The following is a 22873-nucleotide window of genomic DNA, read 5'->3' on the forward strand; positions in this document are numbered from 1 at the left end:
AAAGGCACGGTAAAGATATTTCCCCAAATTACACAACTCTTTGAAATTTTTTACACTTAATAATTGTATAAGTTTAAAAACAGATGGTTTTTTCCAATAATACCTCTTGATATATTTCCTGTGCAGTTCAATAAAGCAAGGACATTTGAAAATAAAATGAAATTCATCCTCAAAATCTAAATTACAAAGTTTACAATAGCGGTTATTTCTTGCTACTTAAGAAATAAGGTATCATTTAAAAATATTTATCGGGATATAAATACGGGTTGGTCACGTGATCAAATTTGATCATGTACCAACCCGTATTTATATCCCGATAAATATTTTAAAATCATATCTTATTACTTATATTTACATTTTTGGTCGGTAACATTGCTGAATTGTGTTAACAACACGTTTCCATACATTTCAAATTGTTGACGTCCACAACGAAGCGTCATAGATGTTCAAAATGACGACAACACAAAACAAAGTTCTATAGAATGAAGAACTGTTTTAATTATTAAGACGCTAGAAAGCAAGTATATCAACATATACTTATACATTAACTCGGGAGTATATAATGGAAAACTCTTCCATGTGTCTAATTTTAGGGGGTGGGGGAATTATGATTTAAACGGGGATGCGCAGTGTTACACTTAGAGTTGTGATGCGCTTTGACTTTTGAAAAGTGAAGACGTTGAAGACCGACTTTGAAAGATATTCTGTGGATATTACGGAGTTAACAGAAGACTGAGATGGAGGAACATGAAGAACAGGGCGGCAGTCGTCAGGTGTAGGCAAATTATTTATAGACAGGACAGCTCGACAGACGACGCAGCTCAGATGAATCTCCGGAAAGAACTGAACATCGCAGAGAATGTGGAACTGCACGAAGGTAAGGGACGGTTTGGATTTGGATATGTAATTGTTGATAGACATGAGCTCACTGAACGCTTCTTTTGACTCGATAATTTTTTGTAATAGGTTGTTAACGACGCCTCGCTTCGATGTCCCGACATAAACTTGGAAACCGACATCAAGCACTATGGCTGCTGTGGCACGGAAGCAGTGTGGTGTGTAGGTCTTAATGCACTTTGACGACTTATCGGCCATACATCCTGTGGACGACCTTTTTGCTAAAGCCTAATGTCATCGTCTAGCAGTAGGTACAATTCCGCATCACCGATGACCAAGGTGAAGTAGCAGACGAAATTTTAGACATACATTAGGCCTAGTAGGCTAGTAACTAAAGACATTGTTTACAGTTATAATTTTATCAATTATTGATGAAAGTCCACTGCTTGGAATACAAATAAAACCGTAAATACATTTTGTGGTGTTGATTTCATCTATTGAAAGATTTCTGTAGTAAGTGAGAGCGATTGCTAGATGTGTATTGCCTTAGTAAAAGTAGTACCTGTTACCTACTTTTAACAAATGTTCATACGCACAGCCGTGACCTCTGTTGACCCCGTAGTAGATTTATCCAGAAATAAATACATATTGCTCGTAATAGTGTTATGTAGGAGAAAACAGTTGCAAATGTAAATATATAAAATTACGTCCACTGTCAATGGCAAGATTATGCAAAGACATTCTAATTCTACTAATGTGTTTTTTTATAAACATGTGGTAAAGCCTTCATCAAGTAAAATTGCAATGAAAACTAATGATAATCATAAAAATAGAAGAGGAAGTATTCTTTATTTTGTTTAAGATTTCGCAAGCTCGGTCCGCCTACGTGCCAAAAAAAAAAGTCTATAACCTATAACAATCAGTCAGCATATGTCAAGTGAAAAAGCGAAAAGATAACAGGAAGTAGATATGATGAGCTAACTTAATATCAATCTTGTTAAATGCACATGCATACATATATTAAAACACGATTGGCATCGACATCGACATGATTGCATACTTTGTGTTCTTAGTTTTATTTCAACATGATTGGAGTGTTGCACAGAAAGGTGGCTGTGTCGGCAAGTATGTTTTATGTTGAATTTATATATACATAATTACATTTTCAATTTCATGTCGCAATCATTTACTGTTCTTTTGACTTATGATGATGCAGCGATTATGTTTGGTTTAGCGTATTTGTTTATATATATATATATATATATATATATATATATATATATATATATATATATATAAAGGCACTAAAGTTCCAACAACACCCGATATCTCAAAATATCGGGTCCACAACATGGATACAAGGTAAAATACAAAAAATTATACAAAGCACTAAAATGACCAACGACACGAACAACCAGATTGTCAAATTTTCGGGACGACCCGTCCCTTCTTCAGGACAAACGAAAAGAATTACATAATGTGGCCAATATCAAGAGAGAATAAAAACAAAAACTACATATAAATACATCTAGCACTACAACTACACTTAATCTACAAACGTATTTACAACGCAGACTCCATGTTTTTTGGTCTTTAGGCTTGTCAATCAATGTTAAAAGTGGAGCGAATTAGGACATGCCTTATTCGTCCAAAGAGCTGATCCAAAATCTTGGAGTTTATGAGGAAGGGGGTCGGGAGTAGGTCTTGGTGGGGGCCCAAGGGGCGAAGCCCCCGAAAGCTCATGGATTTTACAGATTTCATAGGGCTTGAAATATATCTCCTATTTAGTTATTTGCACTATTTTTTTTTTTATAATTTTTAATAAGGTGAAATTAATAAAATGACGAAATTTTAAGGGTTTTTGGAAAAGGTAAAGCTCTCACACTAAAGTAATTCAAGAAATCAAAAGATTTTGTCATTTATACTTACCGGGAATGGAAGAAATTATTGCTTCTTTTATCGTTGAGAATATTTTTCTAAACAAGATACCACGATTTACCTTAATTTTTTTTTGTGTGTGTATGTATGTGTACTTGTGGGTGGATGGGTGTGTTTGTGTGATGTAAAAAAACACTGAATGACGAAATCGGCACAGTTGTTAGATATTTTAAAAGAATACAATCCAAAATGATAAAATAATAATCAACGATCAATTCCTACTTAACTTCGAATTTTGTAATGTTTACGCACTTCCGTGATTAGAGATTTGAATGAGATGACTCTCGGTAGAAAAAAAATAAATAAACAACGGATAGATAGCTGTTATTCCATTTCAATTTATTTATTGATTCCCCAAGCATGTTGCCATACAATCATGTTACACAATATGAGATATATAATGACAATAAACTAAATACTAACAGTTCATTTACTTATATGTAAATACAAGTATATATACCTGTGATATAATCTTCCCAAGTCAAGGGTTTCTGATCCGCTCCGCTCCACATAAACCTGGAGCGGAGCGGATCAGAAACCCTTGACTTGGAAAGATTCTGTGATATCAGACTGTATGTATGCAATTTAGTATTTGCTTACAGATTTTGGAACGCAGTTTGCAGTTCACTATTCGCAATTCAATAGTGAACTGCATTCCAGAACGCAGTTCGCAATTCAAATTTCTATATGCATAAAACACCACCACACTGGAATTATAAGGATGGGGTGCCAGTTACCAACCCCAAACACTGTGAAGAAATGGTAATGGTAATCTCTCTAGTTACCGGTACGTAGATCCGCCCCACCAATTTTTATGCATAGCGCATTACACTTAGTGAATAAACGTCAGTTTCGGAATCATCGAATACCCATACCCCGGGGACTGAAATTTTTGTGGTACAGTATTAGTGGTCCTCTCCCACCACTGTGAAGAAATGGTGCATATTACTCTCTCTAGTTACGGAGATCCGCCCCTCCAATTTTTATGCATGCAATGCAATGCATTACACTAAGTGAATAAACATCGGGTTTGGAATCATCGAAGACCCCTACCCAGGGGACTGAAATTTTGGGGGAAGGGTATTAGTGGCCCTTTCCAACCACTATGAAGAAATGGTGATGTTACTCTCTCTAGTTATGAAGATCCGCTCCTCCGACATTTTTAAATAACGCATTACACTAAGTGAATAAACATCGGGTTCGGAATCATCGAAAACCCCTACCCAGGGGACTGAATTTTTTGTGGAAGGGTATTACTGGTCCTCTCCCACCACTGTGAAGAAATGGTGATGTTACTCTCTCTAGTTACGGAGATCCTCTGCTCCAATTTTTATGCATAATGCATTAAACAAAGTGAATAAACATCGGGTTCGGAATTATCGAAGACCCCTACCCAGGGGACTGAAAATCTGGGAGAAGGGTGTTAGTAGACCTCTCCAACCACTTTGAAGAAATGCTGATGTTACTCTCTCTATTTACGGAAATTCATGCCGCCATGTTTTATGCATAATGCTTTACACTAAGTGAATAAACATCGGGTTCGGAATCATCGAAGACCCCTATCCCAGGGACTGAAATTTTGGGAGAAGGGTGTTTGTGGTCCTCTCCCATCACTATGAGGAAATGGTGATGTTATTCTCTCTAGTTACGGAGGTCCGCCACTCTAATTTTTATATATAATGCTTTAAACTAAGTGAATAAACATCGGGCTTGGAATCATCAAAACCCCCTACCCCGGTGACTGAAATTTATGTGGTTGGGTATTAGTTTTCTTCTCCCAACATCATGAAGAAATGGTGATGTTACTCTCTCAAGTTACGAAGATCCTCCCCTCCAATTGTCATGCACAATGCATTAAACTAAGTGAATAAACATCGGGTTCGGAATCATCGAAGACCGCTACCCAGGGGACTGAAATTTTGGGGGTAGGGCATTAGTGGTCTTCTCCCATCACTATGAAGAAATTATGATGTTACTCTCTAATTACGGAGATCCGCCCCTACAATTTTTATGCATAATGCTTTACACTAAATGAATAAACAGCGAGTTTGGAATCATCGAAGAATAAAATTTTTGTGGTTGGATATTAGGAGTGCATTCCTACCACTATGAAAAAATGTTGATGTTACTCTCTCTAGTTACGGAGATCCGCCCCTCAAATTTTTATGCATAATGCTTTACACTAATTGAATAAACATCGGGTTCGGAATCATTGAAGACCCCTACCCAGGGGACTGAAATTTTGGGGGAAGGGTATTAGTGGTCCTTTCCAACCACTATGAAGAAATGGTGATGTTACTCTCTTTAGTTATGAAGATCCGCTCCTCCGACATTTTTAGATAACGCATTACACTAAGTGAATAAACATCGGGTTCGGAATCATTGAAGACCCCTACCCTGGGGACTGAATTTTTTCTGGAAGGGTATCAGTGGTCCTCTCCCACCACTGTGAAGAAAAAGTGATGCTACTCTCTCTAGTTACGGAGATCCTCCCCTCCAATTTTTATGCATAATGCATTACACTAAGTGTATAAACATCGGGTTTGGAATCATTGAAGACCCCTACCCTGAAGACTGAATTTTTTCTGGAAGTGTATCAGTGGTCCTCTCCCACCACTGTGAAGAAAAAGTGATGTTACCCTCTCTAGTTACGGAGATCCTCCCCTCCAATTTTTATGCATAATGCATTACACTAAGTGAATAAACATCGGGTTCGAAATTATCGAAGACCCCTACCCAGGGACTGAAAATTTGCGAGATGGGTGTTAGTAGTCCTCACCTACCACTGTGAAGAAATGATGATGTTACTCTCTCTAATTACGGAAATCCGCTCCTCCATGTTTTATGCATAATGCTTTACACTAAGTGAATAAACATCGGGTTCGGAATAATCGAAGACCCCTACCCCGGGAACTGAAATTTTGGGGGAAGGGTATTAGTGGTGGCAGAGGACCACTAATACCTTACCACAAAAATTTCAGTTCCCGGTGTAGGGGTCTTCGTCGATTCCGAACCCGATGTTTAATCACTAAATATAATGCCTTCTGCATAAAACTTGGAGGGGATGATCTCCGTAACGAAACAAAGTAACATCACCATTTCTTGACAGTGATGGGAGAGGACCACTAATACCCTACCACCAAAATTTCAGTCCCCGAGGTAGGGGTCTTCGATAATTCCGAACCCGATGTTTTTTCACTAAGTGTAATGCATTATTTAAAAATGTCGGAGGAGCCGTTCTCCATAACTAAAGATAGCAACATCACCATTTCTTCACAGTGGTGGGACAGGAACACTAACTCCCCACCATAAAAAATTCAGTCCCCTGGGTAGGGGTCTTCAATGATTCCGATCCCGATGTTTATTCACAAAGTGTGATGCGTTATGCATAAAACTTGGTGGGGCGGATCTCTGTAACTAGAGAGAGTAACATCACAATTTCTTCATAGTGGTGGGAAAGGACGACTAATACGCAACCACCAAAATTTCAGTCCCTGGGGTATGGGTCTTCGATGATTCCGAACCCGATGTTTATTCACTAAGTGCAATGCGTTATTTAAAAATATCGGAAGGGCGGATCTCCATAACTAAAGAGAGTAACATCACCATTTTTTCACAGTGGTGGGAGAGGACCACTAATACCCTACCAGAAACATTTCAGTCACTGGGGTAGGGGTCTTCGATAATTACGAACCCGATGTTTATTCACTAAGTGTAATGCGTTATGCATAAAACTTGGAGGGGCGGATCTCCGTAACTGGAAAGAGTAACATCACCATTTCTTCACAGTGGTGGGACAGGACCACTAATACCCTACCACAAAAGTTTCAGTCCCCGGGGTTGGGGTCTTCAATGATTCCGAACCCTATATTTATTCACTAAGTGTAATGCATTATGCATAAAAGTTGGAGACGCGGATCTCCGTAAATAGAGAGAATAACATCACCATTTTTTCACAGTTGTGGGAGAGGACAATTAATACCCTACCACAAAAATTTCAGTCCCCGGGGTAGGGGTTTTCGATAATTCCGAACCCGATGTTTATTCACTAAGTGTAATGCGTTATGCATAGAACTTGGAGGGGCGTATCTCCGTAACTAGAGAGAGTAACATCACTATTTCCCGCAGCGGTGGGAGAGGACAAGTAATACCTTACCACATAAGTTTCAGTTCCCGGGGAAGGGGTCTTCGATGATTCCGAACCCGATGTTTATACATTAAATGTAATGCGTTATGCATAAAACTTGGAGGGGCGGATCTCCGTAACTAGAGAGAGTAACATCACCATTTCTTCACAGTGGGGGGAGAGGACCACTAATACCCTTCCACCAAAATTTCAGTTCCTGGGGTAGGGGTCTTCGATATTTCCGAACCCGATGTTTTTTTCACTAAGTGTAATGCGTTATTTTAAAATGTCGGACGAGCGGATCTCCATAACTTAAGAGAGTAACATCACAATTTCTTCACAGTGGTTGAAGAGGACCACTAATACCTTACCACAATAATTTCAGTCCCTAGGTTGGGGTCTTCGATGATTCCGAACCCGATGTTTATTCATTAAGTGTAAAGCGTTATGCATAAAACTTGGAGGGGCGGATCTCCGTAACTAGAGAGAGTAACAACACCATTTTTTCACAGTGGTGGGAGAAAACCATTAATACGTTACCAAAAAATTTTCAGTCTTCGGGGTAGGAGTCTTCGATGATTGCGATTCCGATGTTTATTCACAAAGTGTAATGCGTTATGCATAAAACTTGGAGGGGCGAATCTCCGTAACTAGAGAGAGTAAAATGACCATTTCTTCACAGTGGTGGGAGAGAACCATTAATACCCTACCACCAAAGTTTCAGTCCCCGGGGTAGGGGTCTTTGATAATTCCGAACCCGATGTGTATTCACTAAGTGTAATGCGTTATGCATAAAACTTGGAGGGGTAGATCTCCGTAACTAGAGAAATAACATCACTATTTTTTCACAGTGGTGGGAGAGGATCACTAATACCCTACCACAAGAACTTCAGTTCCCGGGGTAGGGGTCTTCGATGATTCCGAACCCGATGTTTATTCACTAAGTGTAATAAGTTATGCATAAAAATTGGAGGGACGGATCTCCGTATCTAGAGAGAGTAACATCACCATTTCTTCACAGTTGTGGGAGAGGACCACTAATACCCTACCACCAAAGTTTCAGTTCCCGGGTTAGGGGTCTTCGATAATTCCGAACCCGATGTTTATTCACTAAGTGTAATGCGTTATTTAAGAATGTAGGAGAAGCGGATCGCCATAACTAAAGCGAGTAACATCACCATTTCTTCACAGTGGTGGGAGAGGACCACTAACACCCTACCATAAAAAATTCAGTTCCCTGGGTAGTGGTCTTCGATGATTCCGAACCCGATGTTTATTCACTAAGTGTAATGCGTTATGCATAAAACTTGGAGGGGCGGATCCCGTAAATAGAAAGATTACCATCACCATTTCTTCACAGTGTTTGGGGTTGGTAACTGGCACCCCATCCTTATAATTCCAGTGTGGTGTTGTTTTATGCATATAGAAATTTGAATTGTGAACTGCGTTCTGGAATGCAGTTCACTATTGAATTGCGAATAGTGAACTGCGAACTGCGTTCCAAAATCTAATTGCCATTTCAATCTTTAAAGAAGAATTACTGGGTTAGAAGGGGGCTCTGAACCAGATGGTAAGCAGTGTAAATAACTTTTAATCGACACATATATCTCATGGAGTACGGTAAGGGGTAGATTGAGTTGCACAGCTTTGTTACATGGGTGTTGCTAAAACACGGAACGTAAAACGAAACGGAAGACGGAATTGAACGGAATACGGAAAACATTTCATGCAATAATGTTATGAGGAGGTCAGCATGTTGCAAAATAAAAGGTTTATGATGAACAAAGAAAGCAGAAATTACACAGAGAGAGCGGGAAGTCATCCACAGAATCCACCGTTTCATATACTTCATACTAATGCATATGTATTTTAAAATCATTAACTTACCAGTTACCATGAAAAATATTAAGAAAGAAATGAAAATAATAAAATAAAATACTACTGCTGAAAAAGACTTGAATTTTCAAATTCTACATCCAAAGAAGAAAGCCCCCCCCCCCCCCCCCCCCCAAAAAAAAACATTGTAAAAGATGAAATAATCTTTTCAACATTTCCCCAAATCATAGCCTTCTTAAATCGAACTTGCTTTTATTCGTAATTTAGTTCTACACCTGATATAATACATGCATGTATTTATGTATCACATCAAATTTTAAAGCGAACGAGTCGGTTGTGTATAAAATGTTTGCCTCATTTGGGATTAATTCATGTAAAAATTCGTACAATTACCGACATCCTGCGGACTAGTGTTGAACCCGAAGAGATACAGCGCGAAAGAAAGATTGAAGCAGAACCAATGAAAATTAAGGTGAAATTTACGATCCATAGTATGAGAAATTAACAAATATGAAGTAGCTAAAAGACTAACAGACAATTTATGTTTGAATGAAATTAAAAGATCATCTCATTATTAATATAGATATTAAGATAAGTTTACAAATAAATTGCTTGAAGTCCTCCCTATTTAGGATTGGAGTGCTGCGGTCATAATGTCACTGTTACTTAAAAAATAATATATCAAACACAAGACGTTTAACTTCCTGTCGTAATAAGATCATGAATTGTTGTTGTTATATATATACCACAGGCCCTGTTGTAAGTATACACATACACGGTATTATGTGTAAATTTACATGTAAATGTGCGTTAATGACGTTTTGCCACCGGGGGGTGGGGGGGGGGGCATATAAAGTACGTGTGTTCTTTTCATTCTCTACCCATATGTGTCGCTGCTCGCTAACACATCTGTCATTTCAAAATTCTTGTAAAACGCTTTGTAAATTCTTATACAAACGTTTGATTTCGCTTAATCAATTGATGATGTAGAATTTTAAGATATAATTGTTTTACCGCTTGCAAACAAATTCCCAAAGTTTGCTTTTAATCATAACAAAGTATTTTCTTCCGATTTTTGGTGTTATTTTAGCTACATTAACCATTCTAATTGTTAAATTCTGTTCCTTTTCCCGTTCCATTCCGTTTTCCGTTCTGCATTTTAGCAACACCTTGTTACATGAGTGGGATTACGTCGATAAATTAGTGTCCTGCGGTAATGACACGTGTAGTTAAGCTTCCTGAAACATGAAAAAATGTAAAAAGAGCCACCATAGATCGGAAAGAAATATTTATTCGTGATTCGAATTTCCTCCATTGTTTACATATAGTTTACAGTGAAATATCCGACCCAAGCGCATATGGTCGGACCACTCATCGTCTACATTTGGGACAGATAAGTCACTGCAGCGATCAAACAATATTTGCAGTCTAGAACGAGGTTCTCTAGAGTTTTTAATTAAGAATCTTTATCCTTAGGTAGAGTTTCACGATCTAATCAGTTGATTTTCATGTTGACCTGACAGGTAGAGAATATGCACATAAAATAATGTGGTACGAATTTCGAATTTATTTTGAAATTAAATCCCAGTTTTCTGTTTTGTACATGAAACATTAGATGAAACACACAGTGTAGCTTTGAACGAAATTGTCGGTTAACAAATTAATCAAATGGTCAAACCTTAACATAATCAAATGCCCCTTAAAATGTGCTTGTTGTGGTCAATATCACACAAAATATTGCATTGGGATTGTATTTATTCATTTATTTATTTGATAATCATATCTAGTGAGTTTTTTTCTCTTTATTTTCGTTTCATAGTAAGCATGGATGCTGTGCGGAAACAATATGGAATGAGACGCTCGGCAAATGTACAGGTTTGTTTTGGGTCTCTAAAGTTTGTGAAAGGAATGGATTCGTCTGGTTTGTCTAAGAGACGCATATTTATTGCACACTGTAGTTATCTATTAGAACAAAGCTCAATGCACTATGATTTTTAAGTACTTAAAGGAGTTACATTCAACTAGTTTGTTTTTTTAATTTACTTTTGAAAGTTTCAATTCTCCTGAACATATGCCATTACGGAGGAATACTACACCAGCGACTAAATGGGGCAGTCTTTCGGATGAGACCGCAAAATCCGAGGTCCCGTGTCACAGCAGGTGTGGCACGAGAAAGATCCCTCCCTGTTCAATGGTCATAAGTACCGAGCATATATAGGCCTAAATTTTGCAGACCTTCACCGGCAATAGTGACATCTCCATATGAGTGGAATATTCTTGAGAGGGACGTTAAACAATTTACAATCAATCAATACACCAGAGAAATTTTACGTGGATGAAAAGTGGAGTATATGTACAGCAATATTTTGAAATTGAAAACTTTCAAATCACTTTATGTTGTCAAAATGCAGTTTTAGTAGAAAGTAATTATGAAATGATGTATAAACCCTCTGTCATACTCGAACCCGCAATCTACAAATAAGCAGTTGATACGTTTACTTACTGAGTTACTCAGCAAGACATTCAAGTCGAAAAGACATAGACAAATATTAACATTCACTGTGTGTATTCTGATTAACTTCTATTGAAATACCTTGCTAGTCATTTGCAACTATGAGGAAACAGTTTAGATCCAGTTTTTAATGTTGTTTGTCAGCGTGTGGATATACTATGCATAACTGATTGTTTGCTTGTATGTTTTACGCCCCGACGAGAATTTTTCACTCATTGTGACACATCATCAGCTGACTTATCACTAGCGGTCATAGCAGTTTGGGTTATTTAGCATGTCCACGCCTACCTCTGGACCTCCGTTTTAAGGTCAAAAGGTCATATCCGAAAGGCCCGTGATTCCCACATCTAAATACCGAGAGTTTGGCGAAGGAGCAATTACTACCTATGTTTAAGTCTAAGGTTTGACTCAGCCATGGCATGAGCGGGGCTCCAACTCACGACGTCCCGGTTACGAAGTGAACGCTCTACCACTGAACTACTGTGACCGATCCGCAGAATTATTGAAAAACGTGTTTTCTTGTTTATTTATTTTATTTATTTATTTTTTTTTTTTTTTTTTTACCTTTTATTGGATTTAGAAATGAATAATAAATAACGCTAACCTATCTTATACGATGTTTTATTTTATGAGTTTAGAGTTTGTCCTCCCTGGACTAATTTTCCCCATAACATTTGAATATGGAAATCATCACCAAATATGGAGAGAAGTCAAGATTGGGGGATTTTCATCTACTACGTTTGAATAACTTATAAGTCAACAATATCCATATTTCTGTATACTTTATTGTTTACAATTTTAAAAGATCCGGAAAATATAAATATGGATAATAAAATGTATCTTGGTTTGTGAAACGTGAGATGAAAGTCGCAAAAATTGCGCAAACTGCAAGTATGGCTGGTTATATGTGTTTTTTCTGCAATGTCAGTGACCTTTATAGACCGTTTCACAAACTAAAGAAAGCAATTTGTTGTTTGAATGTTGCTGATAATTAAATTTTCATTCATGTTTTAATAGGACATCAGCAAGTATGACGATTTATCCTGTCTCTGATAAAAATCTGGGAATTTCATTGGCTGAAACCAATGCTACATGCAACGATGTTATGTCTCTTACTAACCTAACATTTTCAATATACCCCTTCCGCGTTGTTTACTGGCCACATATGTGTAATATGACGTCATGATAATACATATACCCTTAATTAATCGTAACCACTCGGCTATTTCCGTAACTGCAAATGAACTGGTTACGGAAAAGATGAGAGCGTGATATGATTGATATGGGACCCTGTCACTAAAACGTAGCCAGCGCATATCATGACGTCATATGTGTACAAAAACAAATTAATTCATTTTTGAATTTACAGTTTGTTGAAAAACTTAATTTTATCGCGTTGTTGATGGTTGAAATGTTGCAGCCACTTTTTTTTTTTTTTTATTGTTGTACGTTTCATAAAATATCTCAAGGATATATGAATGGCAGTCATTTATTTTTGTTGTACATGCATATTAGAAAAGCATCAAGAATGAATAATGCCAATATACCTTTAATTAATGTATATATACCTCGCCCACTATGATATTTTTCAAGGACTCCATATATTTCCGTTATTACCTCTCTAAGTGTCTAAATAACTAATAGTAGCGTACCTCCTAAATTTAGTAAATGAAGTGAGTGCTTATACTTATTAATCAAGACGGGGGACTTTACTAGAATTGTTAAATTCAAGGATAATTGATAACGATTCCCCAAACTCCTTCTCACTGATTCCACGGCCGGTACAAAATACTTGGTAAGAAATTCTCTAAAAACTGTAAATGTGTCTTACAGCGTGACCGTTTTGTGAGGGCGAAGAAAAAAATATTGACAGCTATGGAATCTACATCGATGACAGCCACAGAAACAAAAGATATACCCCAAAGTTAGCACTTAACGCTCTATCAAAGCATCCTCCTAACTTTAATAGACATGTTACCCACCTGTTCATTGCGCGGGAATTATAACGCAATACTTGTGATTTCCATTAGTGGAACTCTTCAAATTAAAGGCGCGTAAAGTCGTGCTACTAGGACAACGTAAACATGAGGCACGCATATCGCATTGAATACGAATTATAATCAACTGCAAACCACAACACTGATCAAAATTCAAAAGTTAAAAGAAATTAATTATCTTAACAAGAAAAACAGACAAATCTGTTAAACTATGTGAGGAAGCACAAGTACTGATTTTGCTAAATCTGAACGATATAAAGCATCAACCGCAAGGAGAACTGTAAAGGAAAAAACCTATGCACATCCAACATAAAAAAAGTCTTATACATAATGGGATTCATATGATTTTAAAGTTATTCTGTCAGACTAAGAAGATATTTTATCATACAAGTAGCACAGATCCATATGGCATGGACTTCGTAAGCATACATGCAACACCCCCACCCCTCCTTTTCCAATCATCCATCTGTCAAACTGCATTTTTTAGATGTTTATAACACTAATTAATACAACTGTTATATTTTCGAACTTCATCTAAGCTATTTTTAAAAAAAAATATAAAAGTCGATGGAATTCGGATAGAATGAATCGATTTTTGGAATTTTTTAAATAGATGTGTTGGCGTTCAAAAACACATTAGTTTTATATATTTAATAGCGTTATATTTCTCAAAATGCCATTTGACTAATGGCTATTTTAACATGACACCATGATTTTTAGATATATATACTAAAAAGGGTGTGGCTATCAACGTTTTGCTTATGTCCCGGTAATCTCGTACTTGCTCGCGAGACTTGTTCATTTACGCACGAGTCATCAAAGCGCGATAACTCTTACGGACTGGTAATGAGAACTATTGATGTAAATAGTGCATTGTGACGCTATATTCAGCGTCGGCGTTTAGCAAATTCACAAACATCCATAGTAAGAGTACAATCGTTTTAGTTGAGGAATGATTATACATGATTGAGAAAATATTCTTATCTAATAAGTCAGTAAAATGAAGAGTTTGGCGTTTGGAACTGCCCTCTGCCATCTTGTTTTGTCCAATCCTGCACACGATCATGACAGTTGTAAAAGAACGGATGAATCACAGAGGCATCTTATTCTCTCTGTTCTCTATCACATACATATATGAATACGTAAGGGAAGAATCAAAAGTACATGTAGCATACGATTTATAAACTAAGTCATAAATTACCTTACTTGAAAAAAGTTACACAAATCCTAGTATGCACTGATGCAAATGATGTCCTGGAACTTATCCAGACCAAGATATTCCAAATATTCCCAGTGTAAATATTTTTTATCCAAATAAAATTCCAGCTTGCTGCACAGTTTTGAACTCTTAGGCCAAGACAATATAACTCTCCGAATATGTTTCTCTTAAAGAGACGTCATCATTGCCGATGAAGGGCTGCAAAATTTAGATCTATGTTCGGCGCTCACGACCTTCAAGTATGGAGGGATCTTGCTCATGTCACACCTGCTGTGACATGGTGCCTCGGTTTTTGTGGTCTCATCCGAAGGACTGCCTCATTTAGTCGCCTCTTACGACAAGCAAGGTATACTGAGGACGTATTCTAACCCGGATGCCTACAGGGTTATTGACAAAAAGGTGAACATAACGTACAGTGATCAGTCTCATACATGTAACCCCTATAAGGAAAACAAGATGCGTGTATGCGATAATTTAACAGTGGTGTGCAATGTGGACAAAATTGATCAAAATTCGTGGTCGTCTGATATTTGACATTGGGCAGTTTTCGACTTGTTACTTACTTTCAAGATCTATATAATCGCAAAACATGTTCAACCTAAACAAAATCGGCCTTGTGTTTATCCATGTGTTTGTACAGATCAGTAGCTGATGATAAATTATTCGAAAATGCAAAAAGTCGATAGTAATGTATGTAGTCCCGGGGAAAATTACCACCGCATCGGGAATACCAGATCGTATTTACAAATTTATCGATGTATGAAGTTGTTGTGGGGAATTTAGTGAACAAAATGTACAATATGTATATGTTTGTATTTCTTTATTTTTATGATTTTGTGTATATCTGAAACCTCTATGTACATGTACCATATTTTGATAAAAGAGAAAAAAGTACAGTAAGTGTAAGAAAGTAATATTTAAGCAAATGTGCTACTTAAATGCAATTTTCAAATTGATTGTTTTATTAATTGGCATATTAAATAAATTGTTTACAAATCTGACACTTGCGTGGTGCCTCTCTTCCACATTTTCCCGAAGTGATGACCTCCAAGGTTAATGCACATGGGATATTACGAACAGGAATTACTATCTGGAAGACAATAATTCATGAATGGAGATTATCTGCTGATTTGACGGGTATATTGCTTCAGATCCACCCTGGTTCAATTATTGTATTTGTGCTATTCTATTGTTCTTTATTTTCAATTTATTTACCATCAGTTATAGCTTGTATTACTTTACGTTGTAATATTTCAACAACAAAAATGGCTTAGATCCGCTAAAGCGTGTCCACAAATTCAGTCTCATTTTTAAGCGATTATTACATGTAGGATTGAACAGTATCTAAATCATCGACCCCTACTGATATATCGAGTATATGTGCTATTTCAAGATAGTTTATCGAAAATGAAAGTAGATTTTTAATTGATTTCATGATATTTACTAATCAAGTAGGACCCAGTAATAGCTTACAGATTTCCCCTCATACATGTCTATGAAACAATATCAAAGGTTTAAGCAGTAACCCTGAGGCAAGCATGTCAGGGTTTATTGGCAAAATTTATTAATATATCAGTATAGATGTAACACAGCATAACCAAATCAAAATGTGTGCAGAAGGAAGAGTTTTAATTGTTCCGAACTATTGACAGGATGCAGGCCTGGATACTTTGACCAGTATTGTAATAAAACCTGTGAATACCCACGATACGGTATTCGATGTAGGGAGAAGTGTAACTGTGAAATGGACATGTGCAACTTCGTGACCGGATGTCCAAATTACGGTTTGATTAACTAATCGATATGCATGTACTCATGAAGAGCCTTTTTTGCTGAAAGGCCGAACTGTTGAAACTTTCATACATGTATGAAACCATATAGAAAATATTTTACAGAGGTACAATAGCATGTGGATATGAAAAAGAATGTTTAATAAAGTATAGATCAAAATTATAACGATAAAAGAGAGCAATACAATTGATATTGTATGCATAATTAATGTATAATGTAATGTATACTGATGTGGTACGAATAAACATTTCAGAGTCAACATCAATTTTTAAACTATCAAGCTTCATCACTAGAGAAAGGACAGCAACAACAGGTATGTATGCAAAATTGTCTTTTAATTGTGCCAAGACGTGTCGTAAGACTACCACACAATGTAACATAGTTTTCAGTGCACTGTGTTATTATAATGATAATAGGGAGCAATACTATAGATGTTGTTTCCATAATGTACATATATAATGATGTGTTACGAATGGACATTTCAAAGCCAACAACCATGTTAAAACTGTCAAGCTTCATCTCTCGAGGAAGGGAAATAACAGGTGTGTATCGGAAGGCTGCGACACTTCGTACGACTACCATACAACGTATCTTAGTTTCAAAGGGCTATAGTTTTTCGAGAATGTTTTAACTTAATATGGTCCCAAAGAATCGCCTATGTCTTAAATTTGTACTTGGATCAACTTAGGAAAAAAAAATCAAACAAACTAATTGCTTTCATATTAAAGTTTTGCCTTCAAAAGCACTGTAAAAATGTGTAAACCCAGATGCAACATAAACACATAAAAGACATATATAGTATTACATGTTTACTTAAAAGTTTACAGATTTATCACGACTCAAAATTGTCTCTTTTTGATGCGTTTAGATAGTAATTGTATTCATCTTATTATGCCTCAATTTGCGGTGAGCATGGTCATTTAGACATGTTTAGGGAGTGAACACATCTGGTAATAAATCATGCGATAGTCGCACCACTTTGAACAAAGAAGTTAGTAGTCAGCCTTGTTGGAATGAGAAACACATACAATGGTCGACGACCCCAAAGTAGGTAAACTATTTTCTACCCTTTTCGGTTAAGCATCCATAATGAATTGTCTATGTTCATCGTATACATTCTACATATTTTTTTTTGATCAACGAGATATGAAGCTCTTTAGAATATTATTCACAAAGATATCGAAAATATATATGTTCATTTCCCGTGAAAGTTACGTTTGTATCAATATACCGGTAAATAAACGAACCTTCATCTTATTGATAAATTCTTCGAAAATGTGTTTAATTGTCTTCATCTTTCCTTTCACATAACACTTAATTAATGGCCCACTATGACTCATAATCATGTTTTATTTTTATTTGTTTTACAATGGGAAAATATAGAGCTATGGAAAACTTAACTTTACTGAATTTTTCAGACACTCAATGCGACCCCTACACAGTGTAAATGCTGTTTAAAGATCATCCGGAAATAAAATTGTTTTACGAATCGTTTCGCTTTTTATCATAATCTGTTTGTATCACGTGATAGAGAGTGGCAGGTACTTGTGCTAGTAAGCATTGTCCGATAAAGAAGAAACGCGAATTACTGCAGTCAGGAAAAATAGAATCCGAGGTAAGTTTATTGAAATTCTTTGAACAGCTTAACAATATCAGTGTTTACTTCATGAAAATTGATAACATATCAAATGTCTTCTCCGATTTAGGATGTTTCGAACTAATGGGATACATGACGGGGTTCGACATTTTCGCGGGAAATGTTTCTGAAAAAAAATGCGTATATTTACCAACAACAGTTATACATTTAAATAATGTATTTTTACTAATTCTCACAGGTCTCAGAGAGCGAATCGGATACCGGTAGTGGTTCACCCCCGCAACCAGTTGCGCCAAGGGGACGTGGAGGACGGCCCAGAATGCAGAAAGAGGCAGACGTTGCACCCAGGGCTCATCCCAGAGCACCAACCAAGCGGGGACGAAGGAGGGTCCAGCCACCGGTAGAGGTGGCAGCAACAGCCTTAGCAGAGAGAAGGAGAGATAGTGAGGTACAACATTAATTCTTAATGCAAATGTTGTATACGTTGAAATTGTCTATAAGCGTTTTGAAGCGTGTTTGAGATTGTGTCTCATTAAATTCCTGTAGAGTAAAGTAGATGCACTATCACCTGATGAGATGAGGGACACCCTTAAAAGAGTTCTGAGGGAAACCCCAGAGTACTTGTTCAGTATTTTGGAACCTGAACACAGATTTCAACCTCTGAAGGGGGAACAGTACAACCATCATGGTGCATCTGCTCTCACTGTAAAGACATGCCAACTCCTAGGGAGAAAGTCTGCTGCCAAAGAAATCCCGATAACAGTATTTCTAGATTGCCGGTAAGTTTGAAGCACTCTGGTTGACATTAATTTTACTTTTGTGTACCATATATTTTAGTAATTATATTTCTGTAAAAATTTTGTTGTGTATATTTTAGGATTTCGGGGTGCTCATTTTAGACGAGGCAGTCCTTGCATTGGCAAGACTCTACCGCCAAGATATTTTGGCAATGCCAGAATATGCCAATAGAAACAGAGCCAATTGTCACACGGGATATCACCAATTTGTACTCTGGCATCATGGGAAATTGGGAGGTGGAGATAGAAGTGTAATTCCTAGCTGTTGTGTGTGGCGTATCAGAGACAAATTCCCTGGCCCTCATGGACATTACATTGGTTTTAAAGATAACAGATTGCAATAAAATATAAATTATTTATTAATTGTACCAAAACCTGATTAAACTTTCTGGATATTGAGTATCAACACAAAATGATATGCATCAAGTTGTTTGTAAACTTCATCAAATAGAGGGGAAACATATCTTGACCAATACATTGGGAAATGCGAATTACGGTACTATTGCAATAAATGTATGTCATTGTTATCCAGAACCTGTGTAATCCAAAGCAACCAAAATTTAGTCTTGTGTATATCTTTGTTTGTGAGCAACATATGTAGAAAATATATTTACAATCTCCATTTGAACCCACTGTTCGATAGCGCGATTCACAGAATTTGCCTCAAATCCAAATCTGTTCATACTGACCATGAACAGCTCAAAAGTGATGTTCATTTCTTAAATGTTCATGATTAGTTTGTTGCTTGAAACCGTGACACCTTCTCCTCGAGCAACTCGGTTATTGGCTTTGGATCAATTCGTTCAATGGTCCTGCTCAAGCGGCGTGGGTCATCAATGTCTAACACTACAGGCTGATTCATGCCTTCCTGGTCATTCAGAAGGGCAGTCACCACTCTTTCCATTATGATGTCCACGTGTCTGTAGCTCTTCTCAACTTTTGTTGGTGTTACAATCCAGCGGCCACTTTTTTGTTGTTGAATGTTCTGTGTTGCCTATTATAGAAAGAATCAGAGGTATGGTATTACATATGAATTATAGAATTTACTACACCCACTACCAAATAATTTTGTGAAGCCCATTACACAACTTAGACTAGGAAAAAGCTTGAACCACCCCATCATTTGTATTGGAAATAATCAAATGCAACTTTTATGCATATATATAAAGTGAATTAAAATGCTTACTGCACTGTCCAATCCAAGTTTCTTTTCACCATCCTGTCCACATTGTTGTTGTAATCTAATGCAGCCAACTGGCTTCTAGCCCTGTAAACAGGTGGGCAAAAAGCAAACCTTTTGCCATAATACATTATAATAAGGTTGTTGAACGTCTCCAATTCTGCTGTACTTCTGAAAAATGAAGTAGTCTCGAATTAAAAATTACAGTGTATCCAATAAGATATATTGATAATTTAGCATTTTAATCAGATTTGTGGTTTGCAGAGTACAAGTAGGAAAGTTTTGTAATACACTAGGAAGTGCAGTTGTTTCCCTGCTCTATGGTTTAAAATCAGAAAGGCATTCATTCAGATACATTGTGCAACAAATGCGTTGTTTGAATAAATTTGGTTTTGTTTGTTCTTTTACATCATATTGAGACAGCCTCAGACATACATGAAGTGCCACATATTAATCTAAATATCTACACGACTCTCAGGACCATGAAGAATGTCCATCATCGAAAACTCTGCCATGACACGGGACCTGGGGTTATGAAAATCTGATCCAAAAAAAACCAATCAATTTCTTGCTTTTCAAAACCAGGTGCTTGGTAAAGGAACAATAACTATCATAACTACTCTTGATTTTTCTTAGGTTTGATTAACCATGGTATGTGAGGGACTCCAACCCATGACCTTGCAGTTATAAAACCAATGTTCCAACCACTGAGTCATGATGCGTTTAAAGACTGGATGTGCGGTTTACAGATTATACATGTACATTGTACAGACATGATGCGTTTACAGACAACATGTGTTTTACAGACAGCATGCTTTTTACAGATAATATGCGTTGTACAAACATGATGCGTTTTACAGACATAATGCGTTTTGCAGACATGATGCGTTTGACAGATAGCATGCGTTTTACAGACATGATGTGTTTTACAGACAACATGCTTTTTAAAGATAAAATGCGTTTTACAGACATGATGCGTTTACAGACAGAATGTGTTTACATATCCTATATCAAATGACAACTTTGATACCATTCTTGATAAGATAATGAACAATCACAAGAAAAAGGAAGATTTTAGTTTGCATTCGTTTTGTGAAATTAACATTTTCTTTCTGTGGGGAAAACCAATCGATATCAGAAGAACAAGAGAGACTCGTCACCAGGATCGTATAAAGTGAAATCAGAAAGTCCAACATTGTAAAAGTCTCTTGATACCAAACATGCAGCTAAAGTAACTGTGTCTTTTATATGTACTATCCCAGCTGTCAATGTTGACATTCAGGAGAATCTAACGTGGAATGAGAATGTAAGCGTTCTTATGATGGATGCTTGGAATGAAAATGTTCTGATTTTAAGGAGTAGATAAAATAATTAAACAAATCTTGCTTTATTTTCAGATTCTTGTTAATAAATATAATCAGCTTACCCTGATTACCTTTGAATTATTGTATCTGTTTTTGTCAGATACACGCACTGTATGAATATATGTAGTCCTGCTCCATTAATCAGTAAACTCAAAAGTTTTCCATTTTCCCATTTGCCCGATGGTCAGCTACATGTAATTTGATATAAGAGCAAAGGCTTAACGGGCACGTGGAGATGCATTATGCATAAATAAAGATGTCTATGATGCACACATTCACATATATACTCACAAACACACACACGCCACATGTACGTGTGTGTGTGTGCGTGCATTTTCAGTTCTTATATTTATATTAGTTGCTGTGACATGGGTTTCAACAATCTCGTTAAAAGTCAGCATTTCGCATATTCCATGTTCGTTACAACGATCTAATTTACCAATACAAATTATCAGTAGGTAAAATGCTGTTTGCCATGATTCAAACTAACTGAGGCCGATTTCAACTACGGATTGCCCGTTTGTCTGATCAAGATATAGGGATCACGGCAGTTGTGGCCGGTCGACAAGGGTTTTTTACTCCTCCTAAGCATCTGATCCCAGGTCTAAATTAAAGTTTGTTGAAATTCTGATACCCAGGGGGTAGGGTGGGGGCACAACAGATTATCAAAGTTGTACGTGTCTGCCCAACTCTGTATGGTGTGTCCCTCATAGGAGCTACGAGATTGATCACTGTTAGTTATCTTCGCCTTTCATAATAGTGTCGAGTATTTAAGAATTTTAAATTTAGAAATATTTCGTTATGTGATAGTTGAACTTATTTTGGATGGACTAGGCCCATGCATCTTCAGAAATGTGGGCATAACTATAATAAATCTATACAATTTGTAGACCTGCATACTTTTTACGTGTTATACATGTATACCGAAAAGATTACCGATACCGAGGATACATACTCCTCCCATGTACCTGATCCAACCTCGACTATTTTCAGGGAGGTGTGTATGTATATGTGCCTAACTCTTAAATTATTTTCTTTATAAGGCCACATAAGATGAGATTCTTATTTTTGACACAATTTCGGCAATAAAAGAACACAACACACAAAATGAACTAGCAACGATACGCAGCAGCTTTAATGTTATAATAATATGATATACTGCATGACAGCATGTGCATATAAGTTGAATTGTATCCATTCATTTGTGATACAAGATCAGTAATAAGGTAACATACATGTTTTTGTAACGCACTACATTGTACATGTAAGTGAACTAGGCAGCAGTTTACAATGCAGAGAACCGGGAAGACATACTGAAACATACATGTACATTTATTGAATTCATCTGTAATAAATCTATCAATACATATGGAAATTTGAATATATGAATCACATCGTTGCTTAAAATAATTAAAGTTCAAGATGGTTAGACACATAAAATTGTTCTTTGAGTGGATTGTTAATGCATCCATCTTTCGCCGACCCAAACTGCCACCCTTTATGACTCTTACAAATCCCGCGAACCCCATGAACCGTAACTCCAACAGATTGCAAATTCTGTAGTCTATACACCTAAATGTGTTTGACAGTTCCTGTAAACGCTTTGATGAAAATCTCCTGCATTTTAGTATAGGACAGAAGTTTACCAATCACGTATTTCGAAACCATTCTCAATGACT

The 22873-nt window shown here is 36.8% G+C and overlaps 1 pseudogene; it reads left to right on the forward strand.

Annotated features, from left to right (window-relative positions):
- The first annotated feature begins 1868 nt into the window (after positions 1 to 1868).
- Positions 1869 to 21201, forward strand: LOC125652779 (P2X purinoceptor 7-like; annotated as a pseudogene).
- The last annotated feature ends 1672 nt before the right edge of the window (positions 21202 to 22873 follow it).

The sequence above is a fragment of the Ostrea edulis genome, chromosome 3, assembly GCF_947568905.1.
Source record: "Ostrea edulis chromosome 3, xbOstEdul1.1, whole genome shotgun sequence".
Taxonomy (NCBI): Eukaryota; Metazoa; Mollusca; class Bivalvia; order Ostreida; family Ostreidae; genus Ostrea; species Ostrea edulis.